The 15,429-nt window shown below is 43.5% G+C and overlaps 1 protein-coding gene across 2 annotated transcripts in view; it reads left to right on the forward strand.

Annotated features, from left to right (window-relative positions):
- Window positions 1–15,429, forward strand: part of TACR3 (tachykinin receptor 3) — a 442,628-nt gene that overhangs the window by 13,431 nt on the left and 413,768 nt on the right. The window lies entirely within an intron of this gene.

Here is a 15,429-nt window from a genome sequence, read left to right on the forward strand (position 1 = left end):
TTCCCTTCGGCAGGTTCCATGCGAGGACCTTTCAATGGGATCTGATGGACAAGTGGTCCGGATCACATCTACAGATGCATCGGCTGATCACCCTATCCCCCAGGGCCAGGGTGTCTCTTCTGTGGTGGCTGCAGAGTTCTCACCTTCTCGAGGGCCGAAGATTCGGCATTCAGGACTGGGTCCTGGTGACCACGGATGCAAGCCTCCGAGGGTGGGGGGCAGTCACACAGGGAAGAAATTTCCAGGGTCTGTGGTCAAGTCAGGAGACTTGCCTTCACATCAATATCCTAGAACTAAGGGCCATATACAACGCCCTAAGTCAAGCGGAGACCCTGCTTCGCTACAAATCGGTGCTGATTCAATCAGACAACATCACCGCAGTGGCTCATGTAAACCGCCAAGGTGGCACAGGGAGCAGGGTGGCGATGACGGAAGCCACCAGAATTCTTCGCTGGGCGGAAAATCACGTGAGAGCACTGTCAGCAGTGTTCATTCCGGGAGTGGACAACTGGGAAGCAGACTTCCTCAGCAGGCACGACCTCCACCCGGGAGAGTGGGGACTTCATCAAGAAGTCTTCACACAGATTACAAATTGATGGGAACTGCCACAGGTGGACATGATGGCATCCCGCCTAAACAAAAAGCTACAAAGGTATTGCGCCAGGTCAAGAGACCCTCAGGCGATAGCTGTGGACGCTCTAGTGACACCGTGGGTGTTCCAGTCGGTTTATGTGTTTCCTCCTCTTCCTCTCATACCCAGGGTGCTGAGAATCGTAAGAAAAAGAGGAGTGGGAACAATACTCATTGTTCCAGATTGGCCAAGTAGGACTTGGTATCCGGAACTGCAAGAAATGCTCACAGAGGACCCATGGCCTCTGCCTCTCAGACAGGATCTGTTGCAACAGGGGCCCTGTCTGTTCCAAGACTTACCGCGGCTGCGTTTGATGGCATGGCGGTTGAACGCCGGATCCTAGCGGAGAAAGGCATTCCGGATTAAGTTATTCCTACGCTGATACAGGCTAGGAAAGACGTGACAGCGAAACATTATCACCGTATATGGCGAAAATATGTTGCTTGGTGTGAGGCCAGGAAGGCCCCTACATAGGAATTCCAGCTGGGCCGTTTCCTTCACTTCCTACAGTCGGGAGTGACTATGGGGTTAAAATTAGGGTCCATCAAGGTCCAGTTTCGGCCCTATCCATTTTCTTTCAAAGGGAACTGGCTTCTCTTTCTGAAGTTCAGACCTTTGTAAAGGGAGTGCTGCATATTCAGCCCCCCTTTTGTGCCACCAGTGGCACCTTGGGATCTTAACGTGGTGTTGAATTTCCTGAAATCTCACTGGTTTGAGCCACTTAAGACCGTGGAGTTAAAATATCTCACGTGGAAAGTGGTCTTGCTATTGGCCTTAGCTTCGGCTAGGCGTGTGTCAGAATTGGCGGCTTTGTCATGTAAAAGCCTTCTATCTGGTTTTCCATATGGACAGGGCAGAATTACGGACTCGTCCGCAATTTCTGCCAAAGGTGGTGTCATCTTTTCATTTGAACCAACCTATTGTGGTGCCTGCGGCTACTCGTGACTTGGAGGATTCCAAGTTACTAGATGTAGTCAGGGCTTTGAAGATTTATGTAGCCAGAACGGCTGGAGTCAGGGAAACTGACTCGCTGTTTATTCTGTATGCATCCAACAAGCTGGGTGCTCCTGCTTCAAAGCAAACTATTGCTCGCTGGATCTGTAACACGATTCAGCAGGCTCATTCTGCGGCTGGATTGCCGCATCCAAAATCAGTAAAAGCCCATTCCACAAGGAAGGTGGGTTCTTCCTGGGCGGCTGCCCGAGGGGTCTCGGCATTACAGCTTTGCCGAGCAGCAACTTGGTCGGGTTCAAACACTTTTGCAAAATTCTACAAGTTTGATACCCTAGCTGAAGAGGACCTTGTGTTTGCTCATTCGGTGCTGCAGAGTCATCCGCACTCTCCCGCCCGTTTGGGAGCTTTTGTATAATCCCCATGGTCCTTATGGAGTCCCCAGCATCCACTAGGACGTTAGAGAAAATAAGATTTTACTCACCGGTAAATCTATTTCTCGTAGTCCGTAGTGGATGCTGGGCGCCCGTCCCAAGTGCGGACTTCTTCTGCAATACTTGTATATGGTTATTGCTTAATAAAGGGTTATGTTATGTTGGCATCAGGTTGGCTGATGCTCTGTTGTTGTTCATACTGTTAACTGGGTATATTATCACAAGTTATACGGTGTGATTGGTGTGGCTGGTATGAGTCTTACCCTGGATTCCAAAATCCTTTCCTTGTAATGTCAGCTCTTCCGGGCACAGTTTCCTTAACTGAGGTCTGGAGGAGGGGCATAGAGGGAGAAGCCAGTGCACACCAGTAGTCCTAATTCTTTCTTAGAGTGCCCAGTCTCCTGTGGAGCCCGTCTATTCCCCATGGTCCTTACGGAGTTCCCAGCATCCACTACGGACTACGAGAAATAGATTTACCGGTGAGTAAAATCTAATTTTTACTTAGTCTCTCCCATACTACTTCCTCATTTAGCCAAGTACTTAGCAACGGGATGTTATCATAGCTTTTGTTGTGCACTACTCCCACCAACAGGTCCTTTCTAGTAGACACTGATGAACAAAATGTGTTCAATAAATCTGCTTGATCTTGCCTCATTAATCAAGATACCCAACTTCCCTTTTATGCTCCTACAGTATATTGTCCTTTTTTAGCCTTTTACCATTTATATACTTAAACATTTTTTTAGAGTTTGTTTTACTCTCCTAGGCAATTTGCTTTTCGTTTTCTATTTTAGCTGCTCTGATTTCTTTTTTGTATTTTTTGTTACATTCCTTGTAGTACTGGAATGACCCCTCCTTTCCGTCGGATTTAAATGCTTTGAAAGCACGCCTCTTATTATCCATTTGCTCCTTAACCTTCTTGTTAAGTCACATTGGTTGAATTTAATACTCCTACATTTGCTGCCCATGGGAATGAACATATGAGTGTACTTATCAAGCATAATTTTAAAAGCATCCCACATTTGAGAAGTGTTCTTACCATGAACCAAAACTTCCCAATCAATGTCCTTTATTAGCTTTTCTAAAGTGATAAGTCTTAGTTGGACCCTTATAGTGTTGTTTTTGAAAACTAATATCAAATGTGACCATATTATGATCGCTATTTCCCAAGGTCTCTCCTACTTTAGTATTTGATATAATCTCCACATTATTAGTTAGTACTAGATCCAGTATAGTCCTAAGTCTGGTTGGTTCCTCGATTACTTGAGACAGGCAGTGATCTTTTAGCATTTTTAAGAACCTGTTTCCCGTAGCTGTATTACCTGATTCAGTGATCCAATTTATGTCTGGATAATTAAAATCTGCAATGATTAGGACATCTCCCAGTTCTGCAGCTTTTTTGAGTTGCTGCAAGAGTTGTAATTCTTCTGTCACACTAATATCTGGCGGTTTGTAGCATGTCCCTATTAGTAGCTTTTTTGTATCTTTCCTCCACTAGAAATCCCAACCCATAATGACTCCACATTATCTCCAGTCCGCTCGTAAATAACCTCATTTAAATACAGTTTTAAGAATGGTTTAACAGAAAGACATACACCCCCTCCCTTTTTATTAGTCCTATCTCTCCTGAAGAGAGTATATCGCTCCAAATTTGAAGCCCAGTCATGAGAATCGTCCCGCCATGTCTCTGTAATGCATATGATATATTGATCACTTAGTGCAATCATTTCTGGAGATTTTAGACTAGATGTCTGGGTGGGGGGATAGAAAGAATTAGTGGAACAATCAGAGAGAGCAGAAAGGGGGAATCTATAAAGCAGGGGTCTTCAACCTTTAAGACAGTGTGGGCCACATAAAAAAATGAAACGAAGCCGAGGGCCACTAAGCTATACTGCGGTATTTAGAATCTAAATTTTAATTTATGATTGTAATGAGACCTTTTCTAGACTCATAAGACCATAAAAAAGACTTCAAAAGATAATTATTGTAATTTAATGAATGAAACATGGTCTACTTTACCTTTGTTATTATAATAAGTTCATATCAGTGGGAAACTTGGCATTGTTTTTGCTTGGCCAGCTTGTCGATGTTGGCATCAATGTTAGAAGTCGCTATGCGCAGAGTATTCTCAAGATGTTGGTCTGTAAGCACTGAACTGGACTCATACGGCAGTATCACTGGACTGGTGGGTATAATGTGGGCATGCTTTCACAATATTGCTGCTGTCTGTCTGTGATGGGGGGAGGGAGGGTATGATAGCGCCTATGTCAAGACATAGGTGCTATCATACCCTCCCTCCTCCCCATCACAGACAGACAGCAGCATTGTCAAAGCATGCTCCCTGCCATCTCTGCTCTTAATACTTAATACACCCCCTGCTGGGTCCCCCGCCACGCCCCCTGCCCTCAATACTAATTTATTCACTGCCTTGCTCAGGCTGCCGCACCCCCGTCCCCGCCGCTCCCGCACGCCGGGTTCCTGCACTGCCCCCTGCCCTCAACACTTATACACTTTTATTCTCCTGCCGCAGCCCCCCCCCCCCCCCCCGCGCCGGGTCCCCGCCGCACACAGCCATGCTCAGGCTGCATACATGCTGCCGCACCCCCTCCGCTCCCGCCCGCCGGGTTCCCGCACTGCCCCCTGCTCTCAATGGTAACTTGCCGCACCCCCCCCAGCCGGGTCCCCGCCGCTCTCACCCACCTATTCAACACTGCAGGCGGAGGGAGACACAGGGAGGGAGACACAGTAAGGGTGACCAGACCACTGACCAGCCTAAGAGGAGCTACTCCCCTTCTTCACAGGCAACCAGTGACAGTGCGGGGGAGTCACATGACTCCGGGAAAGGGAAATTTTTTTTTTTTGTGTTCATATGTGCGCTGCGGGCGGGCGCGTCGGCGGGCCATGGAAACCATAGCAGCGGGCCACCTGTGGCCCGCGGGCAACGGGTTGAAGACCCCTGCTATAAAGTATAATGGGGGTGGAGAGGGGAGGTGAGGAAAAATAGTCAGCAATAGTAAATCAAGAGAAAAAAACTGTTAATTAAAGAAACAATATCAACAAAACAAACATACATGGTCTGTATGTTTGTTTTGTTGATATTGTTTCTTTAATTAACAGTTTTTTTCTCTTAATTTACTATTGCTGACTATTTTTCCTCACCTCCCCTCTCCACCCCCATTATACTTTATAGATTCCCCCTTTCTGCTCTCTCTGATTGTCCCATTAATTATTTCTATCCCCCCACCCAGACATCTAGTTTAAAATCTCCTCCAACCTTGTAAACATCCTTCCCCCAAGCACTGCTGCCCCTTCCTTGTTCAGGTGCAATCCATCCCAGCAAAAAAGATGGCACCTGACCGAGAAGTCTGCCCAGTGTTCCAGGAACACAAATCCCTCCTTCCTACACCAATCTCTCAGCCACACATTTACACATTTACCTCTTGAATCTCCCTCTGCCTTCCTGGGCTAGCGCGTGGCACTGGTAATATTTTGAACAATATCACCTTAGATGTTCTTGCCTTTGATCTAGTTCCCTATAATCGTTTTTAAGGACATCCCATCTACCACTAACTTTGTCATTAGTGCCAACATGCACCAAGACCGCCGGGTCCTTCCCAGCCCCTCCCAACAATCTGTCTACCCGATCTGCAATGTGTTGTACCCAAGCACCTGTACAATGTGTTGTACCCGAGCACCTGGAAGACAACAGCTTTCCCTTTGGTGTAGCAGGGACTGTTTCTCTTGTTGCTAGAGGAAACAGTCTTTGCCAGCTCCGCCAAATCTGTACTGCCATTCATAGTATCTTTGTCCAATCGGGCGAATCTGCTGGGATTTGGCAGCTCAGAACTGGCCTTCCTCTTCTTCACACCTTAACTCCTTCTAAGTGTAACCCAACTACCTACCTGTTCATCCTCCTCTACCTCAGGTCCACCCTACTCCCCAATGCATCCACAGTGAGCTGCAGACTTTGCTCAAGATTAGCAATCTCCCTTAGTGTTTCAATGGTCTGCTTTAGATCAGATATCTGGGCTTCCAGAGAGACCATTTGCTCACATCTTGTGCAGAGATACTCACCCTGGAACGGTTGCTCCAGGTATGTGTACATCTGACAAGATATGCACTGGGTGAGACTATCAATCTTGTTCCCACTCATCCTGAAAAAGGTTAACTAACTACTTCTAATCTGTAGTTAGCCTTTAACCAATGTATGTCCCTTATAAAGAGAGAGCACTATCCAAGACTCTTCAATCCCCTTATAGCACTGCAACTCTCCTATGTATAACAGTGTATCACAGTGGAAAGTGTAAAAGTGTGACAGTGAAAAACAATAATGATAGTTGCGTGTCTGGAGGGACTCTGGACCACCTGCAGCAGCACCTGCTTACTGGTCACTGCTACCCTTGTGTAGGCTCCGTCTTGCTCCCAGCTCCTTGCCTTGCTCCCTTTGTCCTGCTCCCGGCACATGGCTCTGTCTCACATCTTACTCCCTTCTTTTAGCTCCCGGCTCTCCAATCCTGGCACCTTGCTCCTGGCACTGGCTCCTCTCTTCATTCAGCTCCCAGATCTCCGGTCCTGGCACCTTGCACACGGCCCAGCTCAGTCCTATGCATGCACATCACGTCCGCATGTTCCATCCGTGTCACTTCTGGTTTCCATCATCATGACTCCCCTCATCTCCGTCTCAGCATGTGACAGCTCCATCCTCACCTCACAGCTCCATCCTCATCAGCATTATGCTTTGTGTTCATTGTTTGTACTGTGGTCAAAATTGCCTGGAAATGCCTGGAAAATAATGTTATTTAGGGTAATAATACTCTAGGAACAAAAAAAGGCAAAATCATGTAATTTTAGCTGTCTATGTAAATTTTGGTTAAAAAAAATATGAAACTTAAATAGAAAAATGGTCTGACACAGATCTTTATCAATAACTAGATCAGGGGCCAAAGGAAGGTAGAATATGTACTGTGTGTAGTGGGAGGAAGGATTTATTAGTAATTTAATTTAATTTGTTTGATTTTAAAAACGTAAATTAATCATTGGGGGGAATAGCGATGGTCTTTAATGCATAGACAACAATTTTTATTGGTTATATTATTGCACTATTGTTACTTTTATTAATACAACTTTGACTTGTCCTTTGATTTTACATGCCCTGGATTAGGCTGTCTATGCGTCTCAGTTGTTGTCCTCCATATCTATCAAGTACCAAAAAACACGAACCAAGTGAGGTACAGCATACTGTACACTACAATTAGTACAAAAAATTTACCAACTAAAGTGTCACACAATACGTGTAAAGTTAAAGATAATAATAGAACGCTATGATTTAATTTCACCAACAGTGTCACACAATACGTGTATGAGTAGGAAATAAAAAATATTACCGTGGTATCACCTTCACCTCCAGTGTCACACAATATGTGTATGTGTCAGTGATAGTAATCGAACACGGCGGTTGAACATTGTCGCACAATATGTGTATGAGTAGGAAATAAAATATATTACCGTGGTATCACCTCCACCTCCAGTGTCACACAATATGTGTATGCGTCAGTGATAGTAATCGAACACGGCGGTTGAACATTGTCGCATAATACGTGTATGAGTAGGAAATAAAATATATTACTGTGGTACCACCTTCACGCACAGTGTCACACAAAACAGGTATGAGCCAGAAATAGTGGTCAAACACTGAGGTTGACCTTCACCAACAGCAATACACATTGGCCCTCATTCCGAGTTGTTCATTCTCTAGCTGCTTTTAGCAGCATTGCAAACGCTAGGCCGCCGCCCTCTAGGAGTGTATCTTAGCTTAGCAGAATTGCGAACAAAAGATTAGCAGAATTGCTACTAAATAATTCTTTGCAGTTTCTGAGTAGCTCCAGACCTACTCACAGATTGCGATCAGCTCAGTCCGTTTAGTTCCTGGTTTGACGTCACAAACACGCCCTGCGTTCGGCCATCCACTCCCCCGTTTCTCCAGACGCTCCCGCATTTTTCACTGGCACGCCTGCATTTTTAGCCAACGCCGTGAAAATGCTGAGTTGCCGCCCAGAAACGCCCCTTTCCTGTCAATCATTTACCGAACAGCAGTGCAACTGAAAAGCGTTGTACGAACACCAGCAAATCTACTAAGTTTTGGTTAAATAACTTAGCACATGCGCGCTGTGTACCATGCGCAGTTAGCAACAAATCGCAGCATATCGAAAATCGGCAACGAGCGAACAACTCTGAATGACCACCTATATGTGTATGAGTAGGAAATAATAATATACTGCGATCTGATCTATAATTTTAGGCTTTTTGTTTTTAGCTTTTATTATTTTAATTTTACACTGGGGCAGAGCCCCTGGATGTATGGACGGATCACATATATTCGGCGTGTGTGGTGGTGAGACCATAACACATCGGAAAGAAGACAATTCCCTTGTTTGGACCACTCTTTTAAAGAATATTGAAATGTTTGTTTTCAATTAAAACTTAACTTGTATTTAACAAAATTACCTATAAAATAAGTGGGAAGTACAATTTAAGTGTGATTAGCAAGCTAATTCCCTTAGCGGTCTAATATTAGACGTAGTATTCATCCTAGTGGTGAAATTAGTCCATAATAACTGGATATTTCTTCTCACGCATAGAAAAGGACAGTAATCTGTTCTGATTGCAGCAGGTAGCGGTTATTCTTCTTTATACAAGAGCCAACAATAATTGATGTAGTACAAGATACTGAAATAATATAGAGATTGGTGTAGCCAAGCATATAGGTATCCTAATATGTTCTGTATTCTTTCTCAGACAATAGATGGTGTATCCATTTGGCTCTAATCCACCTTAGTCAGAACTGCAGATGTTACGTTTGCTAATGAACCATTGGACACTGCAGTTCGATACAAGATCTCAAAAAAATAAAATAAAAAATGAATGTTTCCAAATGAAACAATTTCTCTCTGATCATGGCACAGATATATACACAAGCAGAGTGATTTGTATCAGCTGTCAAAGTATCCGCCACAGGTGCCTCAGCAGAGTAAATAACAGCTGATACTTGACAATATTGACTTCCCACTGTTCCCAATCATACAGAAAAACAATATAACATTGAATACATCCCACAGTGGTCTAACAGGGGTGCTAAGTTTCACAGGTCAATATCACACTAGATGAGGTAGCTTGGGGTCTGCTATTAATGTGTTACGCTCAAAAAGCCTCTGTAATATCACATGAGGCTATAATTGATCAGATGTGGCTTATAGTGCAAACCATCACAATTTCAGAGCTAAACACCCCCTGTAAGCTGCACCTCTATCTTTGACAACTCAGACAGGAATTTATACAGGTGCCTCCTATCTCAAATCATATGGGAACATTGGTAACATTGAATATACTCCTGGACAATCCTGCAGGTACACTTTAAACAGAGGCAGCTTGATGCATACATATGTCGTTATTCCCTTTCAGTTGCCATATCAGGAAAACAGTTTGGTATCTCAGTGTCATTTGGTAATGTTCTTGTGAGAACACAGATGAAGGAAGAAACTGTGGGCACTCTAACTCGCTACTCCCATCTGCATACATCCCAACATGACCCTCTCCAGTAGGGACAGAATGCTCTTCTCCTGCACTTCCCTCTTAATTTGTGATTGCCATCACCTGTGCTGAAACACCTTTACTAGCCATTAACCTGTTCAACACAGGTGCCGGCAATCATAGAGAAAGGAAAAAGTCCAAAAGCAGAGCATTGTGTCCCTCCTGGAGAGGGTCATGTTGGGAGGTATGCATCTGCTGTCTAGCCTCTTCACTGAGCGGAGGGCAGATGAGAGTGGGAGAGCGAATTGTGCCGTAAAAGAAAAGAGGACGGATGGCGGTTTCTGGTCTCGTATGTGGTGTTAGATGGATCCTGATGCCGCACAGCCTTGCAGGATCCAAATGCGCCACCAAGACTCGCCCCGACACCCGTACTGAGAAGAGACAAGGTGGAGAAGATTTACCAATGCCAGCATATAGGTATCCTAATGTATTCTGTATTATTTCTCAGATAATAAATAGTGTATCCATTTATCTCTAATCCTCCTTGGTCAAAACTACAGATGTTACGTTTGCTAATGAGCCATTAAACACTGCAGTTCAATACAAGATCTCCAAAGAAATTAGTGTTTCCAAAATGAACCCATTCCTCTCAGATCACGGCACAGGTATATACACAAACAAAGTGATTTGTATCCGCTGTCAAAATATCCGGCACAAATGCCTAGACAGAGTCAATGTCAGCAGATACTTAACAACATTGACTTCCCACTGTTCCCATTCATGCGGACAAACAGTATAACACTGTATATATCCCACAGTGGTCTAACAGGAGTATTCCGTTCATACTTGCCTAGCTTGGTGTCTGCTATGAGTATGTTAAGCTCAAACCCTCTGTGAAATCACATGAGGCTATAATTGATCAGATGTAGCTTATAGTGAAAAACATCATCATTTCAGAGCTAAACACCACCTGTAAGCTGCACCTCTGTCTTTGACAGTTTAGGCAGGAATTTATACAGGTGCCCTCTATCTTCAATCATATGGGAACATTGGGAACATTGAAATACTCCTGGCCAATCCTGCAGGTATACTTTAAACACTTTATACTGCGATCTGATCTATAATTTTAGGCTTTTTGTTTTTAGCTTTTATTATTTTAATTTTACACTGGGGCGGAGCCCCTGGATATATGGACAGATCACCCCTTTCAGATACAGCAGACAGAGCACCCCTGGATTGATACTGATAGGACACACCAGCCCCTGGATGTTACTGGGTTAATTTAAGTAACACTGAGGCAGAGGCCCCTGGATGTATGGACAGATCACCCCTTTCAGATACAGCAGACAGAGCACCCTGGCCTGATAATAGCAGAGCAGACAGAGCACCCCAACTGATACAGCAGAGAAGACACAGAGCACTCCTTTCAGGTACATGCCAAAATAACACAGTACTGATGGAGACGTCCATCCAGTACACTCTCCTCAGCCGGAGTGAGGATGGTGCTGATCACCGGGGACCTTTATATAATCCAAAACCCGCGAGAATTTGACAGCTGGAAGATGACTTTCCAAGTATACAAAATGCCAATACATTCCACGCCAATTCCTCCAATACCCATCCTCCATCCAGCACACTGCAGCAGGGTCCAGCACACCCTCTAGCCTACCACCCCCCTCCCCTGCACACTCACCAGAAAGCTGGCATAATCCCCCATCCACAATTCAATGATGGCCTGCATCCCCTTACCTGCACCAGGCAACATGAAAGCCGGAACATTCTCCACCCCTTCCTCCACAGCCCACATAAACAGTCCTTTGCATCGGTGCCCAGCAGGCAAATGCGCACTTGCAGAGATACCACCAGGAGAGGGGAGGTCAGAGCCATCCAGTGATCAGCTGCTGCGATGCTGCCAACCCTGCTGGGATGTCCATGCCTCCTCCCACAGACATCTCAGCAGAATCAGCCACTGTGACCTGCATTCTGCAGCAGTGTGACTGGGTGCAGGGGAGCAGTGGGACCCTAAAAGTATCAGGGCCCCATAGTAGTCGCATCCACTTCACCTATGGTTACGTCACTGCCAATCTGAGCCACTAAAGAGGAGGGTGAGTGCTCCAATTTTAATATCAGTGTGGGGGGCCCCAATGTGTGGGGGCCCCAGGGTGACCACCCCTGTTGCCTCTCCTATAATTTGGCCCTGCCTAGTGATGTTGTTACATGAGACTGCAACATTGTCCTTCACTTTCCTTTTCAAGCCTAACTTTTGTATATGAATAGTGTATAATTCAAAAGACAAACATTGTCTATTAAATCTTAATTAGATCTACTAAATAACTAGAAAACAATAAACTTTTACCCAAAACAATTAGCATTTTTTAAAGAATAGTCTGAAATACGTATTTTCTATACTGAGGATCTGTTGGTGCCTCCTTTAAATTAAATGACTGCTTGCATCTTGCCACTTGCATCACCATTCATCTACAGTTACTATAAGGCATTAATAGTAGAAATCATGATGCCCTCTGACACTTGAGCTTTTTGGGCCTGATTCAAAGCTCCATACTGTACGAGTTAACTGCAGATGCGCATATTTTTACCTGTATTTACAGTTGGCTAAATCTATGCGGACAATCCCTGTCCATCCAGTTGTGAAAGTAGCCATCTGCATTATCAGCATGCATTTGCACCAGTCATATTCCTAGTGCAAAAGATTTATTATAAGGTACATCTCTACATATACTCCACAATTTCACTTAGACACCAGTGACATGCCCTCGGATCCACCCACTTAGTCCCACTTAGCCACCAATGGAGATGCAAGTGAGATGCATGTGACTCTGAATCACCAGTAGTTGTTCAAAGTTGTTTATACTCTGCTACAGAGTATGTGTAGTACAGGAAATAGGAAGATGCACTCACAAAATAGTCCTGCATGCAATTCTGAATGATCCCCTTAATGTCTATACAATAAAACATGTATTCACAGGACAACCATAAATCATTTCTCCTAGTAATTAAAGACTACAATTAAAATTATTTCAGTACTATTGGTACTGTGTGCAAATGAATACACTTGTGTGATCTTTTGTGCTGTTCTCCAAAGTGACTCATCAGTCAGGGGTGGTGCAGATATGAAACCATATATATGGATAAGGGTGGTCTGTATAATTGCTCTGTAGGAGCAATTATGGCTGAATAGCATTCCGCTATCTATCATCCTCAATGTGTTTTCAAGCTACAAACTCACCCTAAGCCCTAAAATACAGTATTAGAATGTCAGCTTGTTTACTAAAATTAATCACAGACACTTTTCTTACAGACTTTTTGAAAAACCTAAGCAAAATTCAGTGCCATAGGCATAGCTAGAAGCACGAACGCCAAAGGAAAATGAAATATTACAGCATTCACATATTACTGGATCATGCTCTTTTGTTAAGTTCTTTTTTCACACTACTGTATGTTTACGTTGTTTTTAGATATTTTTTTACTTTTTTCGCACCAATCAATCATTGTCTATAATTGGTAGTTACTTTTCTTAATTTTTTGGGGGTCTATTTACTAAGCCTTGGATGGAGATAAAGTGGATGGAGATAAAGTCCCAACCAACCAGCTACATTTTTCAAACACAGTCTGTAACATGTCAGTTTGGAGCTGATTGGCTGATACTTTATCTCCGTCCACTTTATCTCCATCCAAGGCTTAGTAAATAGACCCCTTTATTATTTAAGATTTTTGTTTTCACTTTGTAGTTTGGATGTTTGGATATTGTTGTTTTTGTGCAGTATATAGTGAAGTATACATTGCTCTGTATAATGGGACTCTGTACTCTTTGACTTACTGTTTTCAATATTGGTCAATATTGGTCTTTAATAATTTTTTCCAAAACAGAAGGGGAGGGGGTACAAAAAAAGAGAAGATAAAAAAAACATGGGATCCGGTACAGTATATGTGTAAAGCAACATAGAACACATGAATACATGAATACATGATAAGAACATTGTACAGGCTATCTAAAATAGAGACATGACAATCCCATAAAATAGGGCTCAAGCCACATGTAAATTAATTAACATGGTTTAAAACTAGGGATATGGTCTAAAAGAAAAAAAAAGCCAAAAAGAAAAAATCAAAATCACTCAACCTTATCGGACATGTAGTTAGAGGGCTTGTGGTCCATAAGCAGATCCTGAGATATCAGTAACATAATCATGCCAGCTATACCACATCATCAGAGGGGATGAAGAGGAAGTATGATAATGACAGTCTAATGAAAAGAAAAAAATGGTGCGAGGTTACTGTATGTAAGTCAGAAAAAGAATTCTGATGGAAAAAGCTGCTCTCTACATTGAATCTACTATCTACTAAAGGGTAATAACAATAAATATACATTGGATAGTTAGAAACAGTTTGATCAGATATAGAGCAGGGGATAGGAAAATACAGCAATAAAGGAAAGCAGAACCATAAAAAGCCTGCAGACGCACAACATAAAATAAAGGTATTATGCCTTAGAGTGCAGTAATATAAATGTCACAAAATACTCTAGAATGAAAAACTCTTAGAATTACAGTAAAGTCAATTCTGGAACAGGTGTTCCTCCAAGTAAAGTTAGTCCCAACAATGCAATTTCAATATTAATAGACTATGGGCCTAATTCAGATCTGATCGCTGGGCTGCATTTTTTGATGTCCTGCGTTCAGATAGTCGCCGCCTACAGGGGAGTGTATTTTCGCTGTTCAAGTGTGCGATCCTATTTGTAGCAGAGCTGCTAAAAATTACTCTGTGCAGTCTCTGCACAGCGCAGGACTTACTCTTCCGGTGAGATTGATTCCTGCTGATCGGGGCTGGAGCTGACGTCAGACACCCATATTCGCCGTTGCTCTACTAAGAGGCAGGGTGTCTCCTACCTCCCCCACACACACACACACACACACACACACACACCCCGTGGTATACAGTGGTTGGGAAAGTGGAACAATCCCAGAAAAATGGGACTGTCCCGTGAAAATCAGGACAGTAGGGACGTATGGTTTAGGTTCTTCTAATATAATCAGAGAGCCAAGCAGGGAGATGACGCCAGCTGTATTAATATAAAATCTTCTTATACAAATAAGTCACAGTGTACCAAGTTGTCATTATAAACAGCAGGATTGCCTCTCACATCCATTTTAGTATACAATCTGTGCTGGCAGCTATAACGGTGACTGGTGGTATACCGGGAGCATCCTGTATCATTCATTCAGTGTTGAATAAGGCAGGTGCGGCTGATGGAAAGCAACTAGGGCTTGGGCTTGGTGCTGGACACTGTCTTCTTCTGGCCACCACGATCATAACCTTGTAGCTTCTAGAGTAAAGCGTCTAAGTTGCAGGCTCCTGACTGATGAACCTGCTGGCTTCCAGATGCATCTAAGTTGTCTTCTCCCAAAAGCGTCTAAGAGGCTTGTATTTAGATAAGTTTAATGGCAGGAAACAGACTCTCAAGCTCCAATCTCTGTACAATGTAGTAAAGACAGAGAGAGCATTAACATTACATTTATTTCAGGGAGATCTGCACTTGATGTAAATAGTATCCACAATAAATAGTATATCTGCACTCCAAGTTTGCACTGCAAAAGTTTTCAGCCTTGACGTGTTTCTCTAGGATTAGAACCCCTGATCTCTTCAGAATAACATTTTCTGTCCTGAAACTACAGTATAAGTGATTTTGGTGGTGATCAAGGCAAGGGACAGGGGGACATAGTTGGACAATGGCAGCTTTTGTAGAAATACAAATTTGCCCTATAACATGTTTAGTGTTGAGAGATGAATGGAGCAAATGCAGTAGTTAATGGCAAAGTACGACCCATAACTTGAAGGATGAGATATTCTATTTCCTTCCAGAGGGGA

The sequence above is a fragment of the Pseudophryne corroboree genome, chromosome 1 (genome assembly GCF_028390025.1).
Source record: "Pseudophryne corroboree isolate aPseCor3 chromosome 1, aPseCor3.hap2, whole genome shotgun sequence".
Lineage (NCBI taxonomy): Eukaryota > Metazoa > Chordata > Amphibia > Anura > Myobatrachidae > Pseudophryne > Pseudophryne corroboree.